This window comes from Halichoerus grypus, chromosome 10 (assembly GCF_964656455.1).
Source record: "Halichoerus grypus chromosome 10, mHalGry1.hap1.1, whole genome shotgun sequence".
In the NCBI taxonomy this organism is placed as follows: Eukaryota; Metazoa; Chordata; class Mammalia; order Carnivora; family Phocidae; genus Halichoerus; species Halichoerus grypus.
The window spans coordinates 18107299-18124614 of record NC_135721.1 but is presented as its reverse complement, the minus strand read 5'-3'; the positions used below and the strand labels follow the sequence as shown (position 1 = coordinate 18124614).

General features: G+C 41.8%; 1 long non-coding RNA gene and 1 pseudogene across 3 annotated transcripts in view; one reads left to right on the top strand and one right to left on the bottom strand.

Moving 5' to 3' along the window:
- LOC118543515 (uncharacterized) overlaps positions 1-17316 on the top strand; it is a 53509-nt gene that overhangs the window by 4492 nt on the left and 31701 nt on the right. The window contains exons 3-6 of one of the 3 annotated variants that reach the window (XR_013441617.1): positions 5018-5102; positions 6974-7096; positions 10396-10551; positions 15845-15999. This is a non-coding gene — a long non-coding RNA (uncharacterized LOC118543515). Of the gene's footprint in view, positions 1-5017; positions 5103-6973; positions 7097-10395; positions 10552-15840; positions 16000-17316 lie in introns of all 3 variants that reach the window. The other 2 variants (XR_013441618.1, XR_013441616.1) reach the window with 2 other exon arrangements.
- LOC118543522 (U6 snRNA-associated Sm-like protein LSm1 pseudogene) lies at positions 15019-15404 on the bottom strand (annotated as a pseudogene).

Sequence of the window (17316 nt, the reverse complement as noted above, 5' to 3'; positions counted from 1 at the left end):
TGGTGAATTGTTCACTTTACTTTTTCCATATTTAAGAGGGGGCCAACGTTTCCCCCGTGAGAGAGTACAAAAAGAAAACCTAAATGATTGGTAGGATAGGTTGTAAGGAGCATTTATTTTGTTTGAGTGTTAGAGACTTCTTTCACTCACTGAAGCAGGTTCACTAAAGGGAAAATTCAGGAGACTTTTGAGCGAAGGTAGAATCCTGATAGTTCTTTGCGTACACATATTTTTGAGCTGTTTTTGAGAATAAAGAGGTAAAGGGCCTGCCTGCTCCCTGTTTGACTACAGAATCCGCTGGTGCCACTGTCTTTTATCTCCCTCTGAGTTTTCAGTAGAACTTAGGACCAGGACCATGTCATTAGTGTGGTCACTTTGAAGCTCTGAATTGGGCCAGAGGCAGGACATTGACCATCCAGGGCAGGTGACTGCCCTGCTTTGACTGTCTCCAGGATGGAGACCCTCATGCTCTCTGCCCTCTGCCAGGACTCAGGCTGCCCGAGAGGGTGTCACGGTCCACATGGGCTGTGGGGGGAGCACAGCTGGAGGCAGAGGAACCACAGTGCTAAGCCTTTGGCAGCAAAACCCATTTTCATCAGCTAATTAATGAACATGGTCAGATCCAGAGCTTTGTCTGAGGAGTTGCCGTTTATCTCCATATCCCCAAAGCTGAGGCTACCTGTCATGTTCGCAAGCAAAAGGCAGCCCTTTCTCCAGGGGACAAATTCACTATTCTCCCCAAAGACAGAGGTGTCGGGAATGAAGCTCCACACGCTCTTGGCATCTGAGATATTTGAAGTACCTAATGGTTTCAGCTACTTTGGGATATGTGACTGCGTGTTTCATCTTTGTGCTTATCCCTACTAGAATTTGTGAAGCTGCATACTCTTCCTGTGAAGTGGGTCTGGGAGGAGGAATTTGTGAGGTCATGCCCAGTGGAAACATGATTGTCAACACATTGGTCCCAGAGGCTCTGTCCTCAGGGAACCAGAGGCAACAGGGCCTGAACTCAGGGTACCTATTGAATATTTACTAAGGGCCTTAAATATAGCCCAAAGTCTGTGATAAAAATCACCATCTGGTCCAGGTGCATCTTGCTGTAAGAAAATATGATATTTGAAAATTCAAAATGATATAACAGAAGAACTTGCCAGTTTGCATTACAAAAAGGATGCATGGACTTCCCTAAGTGAAGCTTTTCCCTTTGATATTTAATGTGTGGCTGATTTATTAGAAATTCCGTTCATATCCAACTGGTCAGAAACACATTCATTTATTTTTATTTATTTAAGACTTGTCATCTGCTTACTTTCAAGAGGTCTTGAGCAACTTACAGGTTAAAACATGGGGCAAAAGGAGACATTTAGGAAGGAAATAGAACAGACAGAACCCAAAGGGAGGAGGTGGGGTTAGAGGCATCAAGCATACAAGATGAATGGGTTCTACAGTTAGGCTCTCTAAGGGAAAAAAGGGCACATGAGTTAGGTTACCTGATTGTATAAAGGAAGGCACATTTGTATTAGGTAATAAAAGATGTTTTGAATAGAAACTACTTAAAAATCAGAGACTGTTATAAATTGAAGAATGTAGTATTGTTGAGATAAAAGGTTTCTCCTCTAGACTTTGGAGACAAACGTGGAAAAGTATAACACTACAGGCCTGTTATGTTAACATTTTTCACTACTTCTAAACCTTTGAAAAATATTTACCCGACGATTTCATTAAAAAAACATTTCAATCCTTTATAGATTTACTTATTGCCAATTCAGGAAAAGGGCTGCCAATCAGACATGTTTTCTTTAGGTGGCTGTGAATTTTCCTAGAAAGCAAAAGTATCTTCTGGCTAACGTCTAAACCCTTGATAATGTCAATGTAGCTTTAGGTCAATTTCAAAATTAGCCAGAGAGTTCTGGCTAATGTAAAATTTCACTAAAAACAGCTAGAACTTAAACATTAGAAGAAGTGGGTTAGGGAAACCTAGGAGGGCTTGGAGAGAGTCAGAACAATATCTGGGACCTGACATATTTTCATACCAGTCTGCAGACGAATCCTATTAAACTGAACTTAGGGTTTTAAAAGGGTTGCAGATATGACCTCACCCTGATAATCAAGGCTCTTTTTCCTGGGAATCAAGAGCGACATATGGTTGTAGATGTGTATGTGTTCAAAAGCAACAGAAATGTTAGTTGGGGCGACAGTCTATAAAATAATGACATACTACTGATGAACATATCAACAATATCTGGTATTAGCTTAGCACTCACTGTGTGCCAGACACTGTTCTAAGCCATTAACTTTCCTTTTAAAATTGTTTTTTATATTCCTAACAACAAAGGATGTAAAAATTGGTGAATCCCGAGTCTAAAAATTTTAATGCAGACGCATAGAGAGAGGGGCAGGTGCTCTGTCCTCGGTGTGGAATCTGACACAACCTATGGCTAGATGGCAGATAGAGCTGGCTCATTCTGGACACACATCTCAAAACCAGAATCGAAGTTGGATGTTGTGTGGTGCCTTTTTGTGACCTAATCTTATACCCTGGTAAGCTCTGGACATCCCCAGCTGATGGTTGTACCTCTCATGCCAGTGAAGTCTGACCTAAAGGAGACCAGAAGCTCAATTAGAATGAGAGAGAGAAGCCCAAGTGTATTAGTTGGCTATGGAAATACAAATTTCCCCCAAACCGAGCAGCTTAAACAACATCCATTATCTTGCCCAGTGTCTGCGGGTCAGGAATCCAGGAGCTGTATAACTGGGTGGTTCTGGCTCAGGATTTCTCATGCGGCTACAGGAAGACATCATCTGGGGCTGCAGTTATCTCAAGGCTCTGCTAAGGCTGGAGGATTTGCTTCCAAGTTCACTTGCATGGCTGTTGGCTGGGGGCCTCAGCTCCTGGCCATGTGGATCTCTTTATAGGGACGCCTCAAGACATGGCAGCCAGTTTCTCCTTGAATGGCAAGTGATGTGTGTGTGAGAGAGAGTGAGAGCGAGAGAGAGCAAGAGAGAGCACAAGGCAGAAACTGCAATGTCTTTTTTTTTTTTTCTCGGATCAACAATCTAGACCAACAGAAGTTTAATGTGAGAAGGGACCAAGGCTGTGAATACTAGGAGGTAGGATCACTGGGAGACATCTTGGAGGCTGACTACCACAGCAGTCATCTCAGCTTCCGTGGTTTGCAGAGAGGGGACGAGTGGGCACAGTAGGATGTATTTTACTGGATTTCAGGAATTCAGGCTTCTGAAGGTCCCCACAAAGTCAGAGGATATGACATGAGACCCTAAAAGGGAACATGGCTCAAGAACTCTTATTGATAGAATTCTTAATGTATAATTGCCAGTGTTCTTGAAGAAAAATGGTAAGGTGAGAGGTGTTGATGAAAGCAGAGTGGCTATTGGAAAGCTCACCTTGCTGGCAAAGGAGGGGGGGGGGGCTCAGTGTAGTAGAGTCATACAGACCTAATTAAATCTAATTACTGAGGACAGCAAAATTGTATGGATAACAAAAAAAGCTTTTCTTTTCTTTTTTTTTTAAGATTTTATTTATTTGACAGAGAGACAGTGAGAGAGGGAACACAAGCAGGGGGAGTGGGAGAGGGAGAAGCAGGCTTCCCGCGGAGCAGGGAGCCCGATGTGGGGCTCGATCCCAGGACCCTGGGGCCATGACCTGAGCCGTAGGCAGATGCTCAACGACTAAGCCACCCAGGTGCCCCCCAAAAAGCTTTTCTTATTTGACATGAGCAGAAAATCAAGAAAGGACCTGACTGGTGATGGTGGGAAGTTGTCTAATACTAAAAATTTCTGTAAAGCAAACTCTTACTGAATCTATGTACCAGGCAAAGTGCCAGGTGCTGAGGATACAAAGATAATTAAGAAAAGGTTGCTGCCTTCAAGGATCTCCCAGTCTAACAGGAAGACACACACACATATAAACAAGTGCCATTCAGCAGGATCAGTACCATAATGAGATTCAGTGCAGGTAGAGCAGGGACATTAGAAGAGATACTGCCAGTGCTACTCGGGGGCAGGCGGGTCAGGGAAGGCTGTACAGAAGAGATTACACTTGAGCTGAGTCCTGAAGGATGAGCAGGATTTTGCCAAATGAACAATAGGAGGAAGGGCAGGAGAAAAAGAATTGCCAAGCACAGAGGTGTGGGAGCAGAGCAGGCTGAGGAAGCTGCTGGTGCTTCATAAAATTAGAGAAGGGTGGAGAGTGCAGATGGGGTTAGAGAGGCTCTACACTGTGGGTGCACAGGGCAGTGTTGCTCTAAGTGGGGTCCTACATCAGGATCAGTTGGGAGGCTTGTGAAAATGCAGACACCCCCCCCCCCCCCGCCCTCCCGCCCCAGGCCAATCCTATGTCCACACCAGCAGATTGTTGACCTTACCCATTTTCTCTTCTTCCTGGGCTAGACTACATTTCCCAGCTTCATATGCAGTCAGACTATATTTCCCAGCCTCCTTTGCAGTTGGACTACATTTCCCAGCCTCCTTTGCATTTAGACTCTATTTCTCAGTCTTTACAGTTAAGGGCACTTATGTCAATGGAATATGAATGGAAGTAACATGTGCCATTTCCAGACCTGACCCATTAAGATATACCCTGAATATTCTCCATTACCTTGTCCTTTTCTCCATGTTGATGCGGGTGAGCACAGAGACCTTGGAAGCCACGTGTTGAGGATGGCAGGTCAACAACATTGAGGAAGCCCTGAGTCTCTGCATTATTGTTTAGAGAGGGCCACCCACTGATCTGAAACACCAATATTTGAGTTTCGAGAGAATAAGAAACAAAAGTCTATCATTTCTGAGCAGTTGTAAATTTGGGGGTTTGTTTTTGTAGCTAGTGTTACCCTTACTAATACAGCAATTGACTCGGCTTCTGAGAGAGGAATTCTTTGGAGAATCTGCCCTTTTAACAAGTACCCCAGAGAAGTTTGAGAGTCACTGCTGTAGGGCAAAGAGGAACCTACCACTCATGAGTGGCAGACCAAGTAACATGATGTTATTTGCATTTTAGAATGGCAGTGAGAAAGCAGAATTTTACCTCCTCCTTCTTTGCCAAGGCGAGCAATCTACTGACGAAAAAGAAAAAGAAAACTGTGGTAAGAGAAAATTGAAGTTCAAGATGAGTAAAGAGATTATAACAAGCACCAACCTGCTGTAAATGAGCTCAAGTCTCTTGGCCAGGACAAATTACACTCCAGGGAGTAGAGAACTCACCACTGACGCTGTAGAGTCTCTGCTGATAATCTTTAAGAAACATGGAGACTGGGAGAGAAAATGGAACACTTGAGATAGGAAAATGTAGCTTTTCTTAATGGGGAGGGAGGATGATTCTACAAATTCCAAAAGTGGGGCTATCCTATCCACCTCTTTCAGTTGATTACTTAAAGTTGATTTGTGAGCATGTGAAAAATGGGGAATTCTCTAGAAGCCCATGTGGCTTCTTTAAGAGCAAGTCACAACAAGGTAACTATATTCCCAGTTTTGTGATAGGTTTGCTAGATTATCACGTCAGGGAATTGTGTTAGTTATGGTAGAAGCAAAGCATACCTCAGCTCAGTATTTGTCAAGGAATCTCATGAGAAATCTGTGCACAAGACAAAGTAATTGTAACTTCAGCCTGGTGTGTGTAGTAGGTGAATTTAAAATTGTATTATGGCCATACCCGAAGATGCTGATCTATGTCAGTGCAAAAGTAAATTTCTAGTGAAAGGCCGCAGTCGTGGTTCCATCTGATATTTTTACTAGTGGTGCAGACATAGATAACTTAGTGAATACTTAACCAATCTTTAGATGACATGTAGGGAATATATTTGGCCCAACAAGGCCCAAAAATGGGCTTGAGTACCAAGATAGGAGATGAACCAGACCAGTGGTAGGATTGAGCATGTGGGTTCAAACAGTCCCCTGCAGAAGTTCGGGGCTAATAGATGCAGTAACTGCAGTTTGAGAGAAAGATACAGGAACGTGGCACCAAGCAGCACAGCCCAGAATGGACTCAGAGTTTAGCCATGAGGCCTGTGGGCTTAGCTGAGACCTGTCTGTGGTTATCTGAAGGGTGTCAGGAGCAGAGAGGCCCAGGCAGATTTCATAGGGGTCTGATGCACAGATTTCAGGTCCGTGTGAGAATGAACTCCCTACAGCCATCTCAGAGCGGCCCCAAGGGATGGGCTGCTTGGGAGGTAGGAGCGCCTGTCGATGGACATGACCGAGTGGAGAGAGAAAGTCCCTCAGTGGGACATCATGGGAGGGATGAAAGGTGTTTCGCCACAGAAAAATCATGAAGTCCCTCCACATATTAATAACTACTATTACCAGCTGTCATTTTTTGAGAACTTAAAATGTGCCAGGCCCAGTGCTAAGTGGGCTCAAAAGCCCTGTGTTAGGTCCCTTTTGCTGCCATAACAAATTACTACAAAATTAGAGGCTTAAAACAATACAAATGTATTATCTCTCAGTTCTGGAGGTCAGAAGTCCAGAATCAAGTTGTCTGTTGGGCTGCATTCCTTCTGGAGGCTCGAGGGGAGGATCCTTTTTCTTGCCTTTGTTGGCTTCAGGAGCCCATCTGGCTTGCTCGGCTTTTGGCCCCTTCCTGCATCTTTAAAGTTAGTGTAGAATCTGCAAATCTCTGTCTACCCTTCTGTCTATCTTTCTCTCTGCTTCTGGTAACGTATCTCTTCTGATCTTGATCCTCTTACCTCCCTCTCTGAAGGACTCTTGTGGTTACATTATATTGGGCTCACCCAGATAATCTAAATTCAACTCCCCATCTCCCGGTCCTTAGCTTAATCACATCTGTAGAGTTCCTTTTGCCATGTAAGCTACCATATTCATGGGTTTGGGGGAATGGGACAATGACATCTTGTGTGTGTGGGTTATTATTCTGTCGACTACAAGCCCTTTGTATATGGTCTCATTTAATTTGTTCCCTCACTCTCTTGATGGTTTGGGCATTATTTCCACTTAACAGATGGAGAATCAGAACTGCGGGAAGGTTGAGTGATACACCGTGCCAGGGTAAAACAGGGCGGCGGAGATTCGAACTAGGGGCTGACTCTAGAAGCTGGGATTTTAACCACTCTGATGCTGTACTGTACGTAGTATTATTCTTAGAGCCCATAATTCTCAACACTAATAATCACTTTTTTTTAATGGTGTTAATTTAGTGGTGACATTATTGCAGCTTGTTTTTCCAAAATGTCACAGAAGTCAGACATTTCCAGCTAGTATGAAATGTAACTAGCCTCCCTTGCTTTCCCTTCAGCATCCCCCGCTCACAGCAATTCCCCCTCCTGGATTTTGTCACCTTGGGCTTTCTCAGCTACAGGAGTTTGGAACAGTGTTATTTTCTGAATTCAGATCTGACAATCTTTGTCGACTAAAGGTTACACAGCTGCAAAAGTTTGTTTTTAACCCAAAGTAACAGCGTTGTCAGGGAGAGTGTAAAGAGATTCCCCAAAACGCAGGTTAGAAACCTCGTGATTCAGCAAGGCATCAGGAGCACCTCTGCGACGGAGGCATTTAGGTCCCAGGACAGGTGCAAACGCGGCCGCGTCTGGCTGAAACCTGCTGCCCCCGAAACTGGCGCTCAGGCCCTGCAGAGGTGAGCACTGGAGGCATCTGCACAGGCCTTCTGTGCTGGGATGTTTCGTCCAGCATCTGAATATCCACAGCCTTGTCTCCCACGGCAAAACTGAGAGAGAGACAAGCCAGTGCCCTGTTTACAGATGAGACCCTGAGGCTCAGAGCCTGACCAACCCATGGCAGAGACTGGGCCCAAAGTCGAGGGCCCTGGGTTCTCGTCCCGGCTCTGTGACTAGCTGCTGCTCTGGGACAATGAGTGTGACAATGAGCCTGTGATGTCTTTCTCTGGTCATCCTTCTCATATGCTCCCTGTTGACCATCAGGAACTCCACTTGTAGCCCAGTTCTCACTGTGCCCAGCTGGGCCGGCCTGGACCCTGGGTGGGAACTGAGCCCAGCCTCGTTGGAGAGAGGCCTTGGGCACCTGTTGGGGAGGGCGTCCCCGATGACACCTGGAATTGTTTTCCAGCAAGAGAGTCCACTGGGTGCAGGAAAGGCTTGGCTGGGGGCAGAGGCCGTGAACTGACTGGGATGCTGAGCAGGGGCTGGATGGCTGCAGAGGGGGTAAGGGCCTCCAGTCGGTGGAGTTCAGCTCCAGTTCAACTGCTGGGATCCAGCTGGCCCTCCGGGCAGGTTGTTTCTAGATCGTCCACGTGGCAGTGCCATGGCAACTTTCATCAAGTTTATGCTATAAGGGTGGTATTGATTGGGCACCTTAGAGTCTAGAAGGAAAGGTTTTGGACAACTTGTTTATACACTGGGCTGGAAAGGCAGAAACTGTTCTTACTAAATACCTATTTTGTGCCTGGCACTGGCTGGGGTTTTCACTGACCCTGGATCCAAGGAGGAATACAACACAGTTCCTGCCCTCATAGAGGTCCAGTCCACATGCCTGTGGGTGCTAGGCTTTACCAGACAACATAAGGAATAAACAAGGTGGTAATTAATGAAGATAAAAGGAAGTAGCAGGAATAGTAACCCAAGGACTAAACAGAGTGGTAATTAACAAAGATAAAAGGAATTAGCAGGAGTGGCAAGTGAAGAAGTGCTGCGTTTGGGAGTACCCAGGACCCTGTTTTTCTGCCAGAACTCTGGCCTTAGGACAAGAAAGTGCTGCTTTTAGAACATTTCCCAATAGGAGGCTTGATTTCTTAAAAGTAACATTCTGCTGCTCACTTGTGTTCTTTGTTTAGCTTGTGGCCACTAGGACTCTTGGATCTTCTTTTCTCCGTCTTGCCTTTTGTATAGTTGCCATCTTTCCCCAGAATGTTCCCTTCTCAACACTCAACATTCCTCTGACAAAAGAGTGGAAACAGGAAATAATTTTTTAAATGTCCAATTGCTTTTTTCCCCCAAAACAGCTTCATTGAGTTATAATTTATAGACCATAACATTTACCCATTTTAAGTGTGCAATTCAATCAATTTTGGTAAATTTACAGAGATGTGCAACCATCAACCACAAGCAATTTTAGAACATTTCCATCACCAGAGGGAATAATTTAAGGGTACAATGCAAGAAATATGGGTTTATTCAACCTGCTTGAACATGCATTTCTGAAATTATTGTACTTAAAATCTGTCAGCAAATTTTGAGTTACTTCATGGTGTACTTTTGCAAAAAAAGGAAAATGAACTGGAAAGAAGAATCCTGTGCCTGAAATCTTAAGAAACTATTATCCACTTTGTAGATCACCTCATTAATAAACAGATTATTACAAAAGTAATTATTTTAGAGATGGCAACTGCCATTAGCTAATACTATGTTGTTGTCTACTGGGACTTATAAAAAATCTTTTTAATTTGCTCTTCAAAAATCACTTTCTTCAAAAATCATTTATACCCACAAAGCCACTTCAGTCAAGGAAATAAATCTAGGTATGGGCAAACCTTAGTTACCATGGCAAAAACAGCTTTATCTTTTTACCTTTTTAATTTGTTTCCAGTGAGATTTTCTTTTCTCTCCAGAAATCCCTATTTTGTGGGAGGACTTGTCTGGTGAATCCCATCGTTCTGCAAAAGTGTCCACCCCTCTGGTGTGAAAAGCACCCTTCAGTCATCCAATCCTTTAGGGGTGAAGAGTACACTGAATATTGAATGCTTGGATGGTTCCATCTAAATACCCATTTTTGCAAGCCCAATAGTTAGAAAGTTCAGAATCGGTCACTGGCCCCTCCATTAGGCATGCCTTTCCTTTCATGGGCTGATCCCTCTGATAGAGCTTATAGGATAGGGTAAACCCCTTTTCTTCTACTCTTACATTCTGTCCTTGTTATGCTGTAGACCCATCAAATATAGAGAATTGTTTATTCCCAAGCAGAAGAGAAATCCTTCTTCCAATAAAGGTATAGGAAAAGCATGATCTTAGGTTGGAAGCTCTTAAAATGCTCTCAAGTTCTATTTGTGAGAGTATATTGGGGGTTAAATATTATACTGCTGTCTGCTTTTTGTTAGAAAGAGACAAAGTCCCAGAAACAAAATTGCATCAGAGGCTAACTTAGTATTTATTTGTAAGTTTAAAAAGTGAAGTCATTACACATTCAGAGAAGTACACAATATGGAGGATGCCTCCTGATACATTTTTACCTAGTGAACATACTCTGATCAAGATAGAGAACACTGCACACACTCCTAAAGTCTCCTGTGTGCCCTGCCCACCATTATCTCCATAGAGTAGTCAACATCTGTGTTCTATCGAAAATAGATTCGTGTTGCCATATAAATGGAATGACACAGTTCAGGAGATGCCCCACCCCCCACCCTCTTATCCATGGTTTTGCTTTCTGAGGCTTTGCTTTCTGTGGTTTCAGTTGCCCATGCTCACCTGGGGTCTGGAAGCAGATAATCCCTCTGACATAGTCTTAGAAGGTCAATAATAGCTGAATGCTGCATCACAATGCTGGCATCCCACCTCACTTCATCTTATTATGTATCATTTTATTATATCAATCATCACAAGAAGAAGGGTGAGTACAATACAATAAGCTATTTTGTATTGTGTGTGTGTATGTGTGTGTGTGTGTGAGAGAGAGACCACATTCACATAACTTCATTATGTATGTATAGGAAAAGAAACATACTATATGTAGGTTTGGTACTATCCATGGTTTCAGGCATCCACTGGGGGTCTTGGAACATATCCCCTGCAGATAAAGGGGAACTACTGTATGTATCTTTTTGTATCTAACTTTTTTCACTCAACATTAGTGTCTGTGAAATTCATCCATGTTGTTGCCTGTTCAGTTTTTACACTGTTGTATATAATATTCCATTGTAACCACGATATAGTTAGCCTTTCTACTATTGAGGGACATTTGGGTAGTTTCTAGTTTTTATCTACTAGGGAAAGTGTCCCTGTGAACATGTTTCACACATCTTTCCATGCATCTAGGTAGGCATATCTATTAAAGTAGAATTGCTAGGTCATGGGAATGCAATGTTTGGTTTTAGTAAATAGGATAATTAAGACTTTCTAATTCTTCTAGAGTCAATACTTTCAGGTTATGATTTTTTAAAACAGAATTTGTCCATTTCATCTAAATTATAAAATTTATTGGCACAAAGTTATTCATAACATCTTCTCATTGTCTCTTTGATATTTGTATGAATTTCTAGTGATGACACCTTTTCTCATTAGTGGTATTAATAATGTGTTCCTTTTTTTCCTTGATCAATCTTTCTAGGGATTTGTAAATTTTATTAGTCTTTTCAAAGACTCTGTTTTGGGCTTAGTTGGTTTTTCTCTATTCTATATTTTTTCTATTTCATCTATTGCTTATATCTTTATTATTTCTTTCCTTCTAGTTTATTTGCCTTAAATTTGGTGTTCTTTTCTAACTCCTTGAGGTAGTCATTAGATCACTGATTTTCTGCTATTCTTTTTTTTTCTAAAATATACATTTAAGGATATGAATTGTTCCCTTAAGCCTAGTTGAAGTGCTGTGCTACAAATTTTTGACATGTTGCTTCATCATTATTATCCAGTTCAGAGTATTTTCTAATTTGCATGGAAATTTCTAATTTCTGATTTAGTTGTTGAATCATAGGTTATTTAGAAGTGTTATTTAGTAATTTCCAAACATTTGAGGATTTTTAAAGTGTTTCATATTTAGGATTTTTTTTCACACTTGATTAAAAGGACATACTCTTTAAATTTCAACCCTTTGCAATTTATTGAAATCTGCATTATGATTCGGAATATGGTCTATTTTGTTAAATATCCCATGCACACTTGAAAATAATGTCATCCTGTTTTTGTTGGGTTCAGTGTTCTACCTATGCTGGCGAGGTCAAATTTGTTTCTCATGTTGTTGAAGTCCCCTTTATCTTTACTGATTCATTGTCTGATTAGTCTATCAGTTGCTGAAAATGGATTTGAAATCTTCAACTATGCTATTGGATTTACTTGTTTTTCCTTTTAGTTCTGTTTGGGCTCTGCATGTTTTAAGTTTTGTTTTTAGATGCATACACATTTCAGATTATTAAATCTTGCGGCTGAATCAAATTTTTGTTATTGTGAAATGTTCCACTTTATCTCTGGAAATACTTCTTGCCTTAAAGTCTTGCTTTGTCTGATAACAATATAGATAAGCCAGCTTTCTTTTGGTTAGTCTTTCTGTGGCATATTGACTTTCAACATTTATGTGTCCATCTGATGTAAGCAGCATATAGTTGGGTCTTGCTGTTTTGTGTTGTTTTTACCAGTCTGATAGTCTTTTAATTTTAATTGGATAATTGATCCCACTTACATTTATCAAATTCCTGATTTTTTGGTGTTAATTCTATCACCTTACTTGTTTTAAATTTGCTCGATCTGGTTTTTGTTCTTCTTTTATTTCCACTGCCTTCTTTTAATAAAGTGCTTTTCATTATTCTAATTCCTTCTTCTACTAGTGTGTTAGTTATAAATTCTATTATTATTTATTTAGTGTTACCCTAGGGCAGGGGTTGGCATACTTTTTCTGTGGAGAGACAGACAGTAAATATTTTAGGTGTAGAGGGACACTGACTCCCTCTTCCCCCTCTCTCATCTCCCTCCTCCTCCTTCAACTATTCTCTAAAAATGCAAAACCATTCTTAGCTCCCAAGCTGTATAAAATAGGCTGTGGGCTGGATTTGGATGTGGGTGATAGTTTGCCAAACTCTGCTAAAGATATACCATATGCCTTCACAGAATCTATTCTTCAATTAATAATTTTACTACTTCCTAGACAATACATGGACCTTACAACAACTTAATTCCATTTACCCAGTTCCATTCTTCATTTTATGCTATTTTGGTCATGTATTTTACTTCTCTATGTATTTGAAATCCCACAAGACATTATCTACTGTTTTAAAGAGTTAATACTCATTTTGATTTGCTCTTCTATTTACCATTTCTGGTGCTATCTATTGCTTTCTGCATTACTATTCTCCCAAGTAGGATCATGTTATCAGAATAACTTCCTTTAGTATGTCTTTTAATATGTGTCTGTTGATAATACATTTTCTAATTTTTTATTTGCTTGAAATTTTTTTCATATTCGTTTTTAAGGGTATTTCCAGTGGATGTAGAATTCTAGACTGACAGACCCTCAGCCTTTTAGCTCTGTCATTCTATAGGCTTCCAGCTTCTATTGTTTGTGTAGAGTAGGTCTTTTTATTGCACCTTTTGAATTTTTTTCCTCCTCTGGCTATCTTAAGATTTTTCTTTTTATCTTTATTTTTTTGAAGCTTTAGCATAATGTGCCTTTGTGTACTTTTCTTTGATTTTATATGTTTGAGTTTGTTGGTGCTACTTGAATGTATATTCTTGCTTTTTATCTCTTCGAATACTGATTCTGGTCCGTTTCCTCTCTTCTGGGATTCAAATTCCACATATGTTGGTTCTTTTCACTGTGTCTCTTACGCTCTTTTCCCTGTTTCTTTTTCTTTCTCTGTCTCTCTTTTTGTGTAGCTATGTGTACATGTGTTTAATCTTTTTTCTTCTCTTTCAGTTTGATTATTTTTCTACTCACCTATTTTCCAATTTACTAATCCTCTTTTCTGTTGTATCTAATCTGCTGTTAAACCTACCTATTACCTGTTTATTGAATCCTTAATTTTAGTTATCATATTTCTCAGTCCTAGAATTTTTGTTTGCTTCTTTTAAAATAGATTCCAGGTTTCTATCTTTCCATCTATTTGTTTGAACATTAATCCTAGGTTTATAGTCTTTGATAACTACAGTATCTAGGTCATCTATATGTTTTTCTATAGTCTCTCCCTCTATCTCTCTTTTTTAATTTGGTTTTATTTCCTAGCATGCTGCATAAGTTTTGATTGAATACTGGATATTGGGAATGAAGAATTGTTGAGGCTCTGAATAATTTTGCCTTCCTTTGGAGGGGATTTTTTTTTTTTTTTTCATAGCAGACAGAACACCTCGATCCTGTCAGAAATTGAGATTTTTGAAGTTGGATTTTAGGCTTTGTGAGGGCTGGTCTTTGCTGGTTTGTCTCATCTCTTAGGATAATATCCTCTTCATCTGTCTCAATAAGAACCTAGGTTATTTACTGAAATTTCTCCTCCTTGGTGGGCCCTGGACATCAATATTTTTTCTCCTTAGCACTTTGAGACTGCTCAAACTCTGGCTGGTTTTTCAACCTTTTAGAAGCTGTTTACTGCTTAGTTTCTTGGCCGTTTGCCTATCATGTGGAAAGCTTAGGAATGAAACAATTCCTTTAGGGGAAATCAAATGCAGAATGCCTGGCTTATATCTATTTAGGCTCTTTCTCCAGGATAAGAGTTCCCTATGTTCTCGCTGCTTTGGTAGATTTGCACTTCAATTTTTGGCTTCTCAGACCACCTAGGCTGCTACGGTTCTAGGCCAATGTTTCTCCTCTATCTCATTGATACCCCCTGAGAACTGGCAAATGCCTAGAAGGGAAAACATGAAGGAAATTTGGGTTTTACTCATTGCATTTCCCTTTTCTCCAGAACCTTGGGCTCTAAAGTCCTGGCTGCTTTTACTCTCTGGTGACTTTTAACAGTTATTTTATGTACCATATTTAGCTTTTATAGTTGCTCTTGGCCAAAGTCTCCAGAGATTGATTTGTTTGTTTATTCATTTTTGAGTTTTGAGATTCATATTTTATTTACAAGTAAATGAAGAATGTCTCCTGTAAACACTAATTTGGCACAAGAAGAGCAATCTAAAGTAGTTGCTGGCTCCACAGCGATGTGTGAAAGGAGACTATGCCACTGTTCTTTCTGAACAATGATTTTGCCGTTAATAAGGGGGAAAAAAAGGACACGTGATTTCTTCATGTTGCACGTGTGAGAGAATTCAAAATAAAAATGACTTTTCAAAACTCTACAGTCTCTAGTCAAATGTGTGAGGTGACCAGGATGTCAGTTTTGTTCAGTGATAACCCCTGCTCCCCAAGAGCAATGGCCTCTCAGCAATTGACCTAATCCTCATCAAAGGTATCTGCTTGAGGAGTGGAGAGACCCCGATCCTACAGAGCTTGAACTTCCAGCTTGTTCTGCTGTTCTGCCCTTTGTTCTTCTAGGATTTCTTCAACAGATGCTTGCTGGTGGGGTGTGTCACTCTCCTTTCCAAAACTATCTCCCCTAGTAGGACCACATTTCCTCCTCTGACCACAAAAATCCCTTGAGGTATATCACTGTATTTTTTGACCGCATGAGTAAGCTCCACAGTCTGATGTAGCACCAAATTAGCAAATTGATCAATGCTTCTTATAAAACCGATAAGCGTCCTTCCATCTTGAATTAGGACCAAGTGCTTCTTGTCGATGTCCTCGATGAGGCTGGTGGTGCCGGGCGTAGAGTTCATTCTGAGCTGAGATAGGGCTTAGGAGAGAACTCACTCTCCTAAGTCACTAGTCTCTTGGTTGAAGGGCCATTTTCTCAGCAGTGGGCCAGCACGTCCAACACCTCCTTCCTTCTACTGCAGCCGCTGCCTGGGCAGGACCCGGACAGGAACCTGGACCAGGAACAGCATGTCTGTCCTGGCTCTCAGCAGCCAGGCTCTGCTGGAAATGCCTCTAGAGATTTATTTTTAAAAGTGGTTTCCAGGACATGTCCCAGGGCCATTGCACATTTAGCTCTATCTCCTGCATCTTTTTGAGACATCCCCAACTGAGGGCTGGCAAGGTCTTTTGGTTTCTTCAACACCTTCAACAACAAATTATTAAACTCTATTGAATGTAATTTGTAAGTATTAACAATTTTGTATTTTTTAAAAGATTTTATTTATTTATTTATTTGAGAGAGAGAGAGGAGCAGAAGGAGAGGGACCAGCAGACTCCCAGCTGAGTATGGAGCCTGAGGTGGGCATGGAGCCTGAAGTGAGGCTCGATCTCATGACCTTGAGACCATGACTTGAGCCAAAATCAAGAGCCGGACGCTTAACCGACTGAACCACCCAGGTGCCCCAAACTATTTTGTATTTTAAAATTGGGATTAATGTGCCAAGTATGATCATTCTCAATCAGATCACTCAGTTTACTTCAACACTGATTCTCTATGAAATAGTTTACCATCTTTCATTTTATATTGTTGTGAGGCATTCCATTTCAAACTTACACACACACACACACACACACACACACACACACACACTTACTATACATCATGCCTCCTTTGGCCCCTCTGGAAATCCTGACCTGAGGTGATATTCTGACTCTGTTGTTATGTTGCAATATGACCATGGTTGAAGCCTATTTCAATCCCTGGCCCTCAATTACTTTATTTAGAATATGAGGTAGGGGTGGGGAGTGTGATAGGACCAGGCAGGCTCATAGGGTCCTTGCAGCTCTGGTGGTCAGTCTGTCTTCTATGCTTTGATTTGGGGAATCCTTTTTGGAACAGTCGGACACTTAGACTGATCTGAACAATGGATCCTTAGACCGTAGAACTCACTCTCCTAAGGCAGCTAGTCTCTTGGTTGAGGGGCCATTTTCTCTGGGGCCTGGGGGCTGAATGGACAAGCTGGGGCCCTGGGTAGCTGGCCTCCCAGGGAGCCGCACCCTTGTGTGAATGACCAAATGAAAGCAAACATCTTCCACTACATCCAGCCCCCAAAACCTGCACCATTCAACTATCTCAGCCAGGAATTCCACATCGAGAGGTGGTTGCTTCTCAGGCTTGTTCCAAATGTCTCCCTCCTGTTCCTCCTGAATCTTCCATCTTGTAAGAAATAAATAAAGAAGATTAACCCCTCCTTTGCCCAGAGATAGTTTTACCATCTTCCGTGTAGGATTAGTCCCTGTGCTGCCCCAGAGCCTGTTTCCTCCCTCCCCTGCCCAGCTCTGTATCAGGGGATGCTGACCCATGTTGGCTACTTTTCCAGGCTCCCCTGTCAGAGGGCTCTTCTTGCATTTGGTCAAAGAGAGGCACTGGAGGAAGATTGAAGGCAAGAAGAAGGGAGAAGCCAGTGCATTTCTCTCCCTTCCCCTTTGTCTTGAGTTGACTGAGTCCTTGGCAGAGCGTGCAAGTTCCACGGCCCCACCTTCTCAGTGACTGACTTACTGTGGTTCTCAGCCTCTGCTGAGTGACCCCACCCCCAGCTCAGCTAACTTCGTGGCTCTTCTCTGTCCCTCCAGCTGAAGGATGACAGTCATTTCCTGTTGCACTCATCTTTAGGGCACCTTACCACCCGCCGTTGCCTTCCCAGCCTCTCTGTCACGTGGAACACCGCTCAGTGTTATGAAATACCCTGTGTACGCATACTTGGAGGGCTTGCT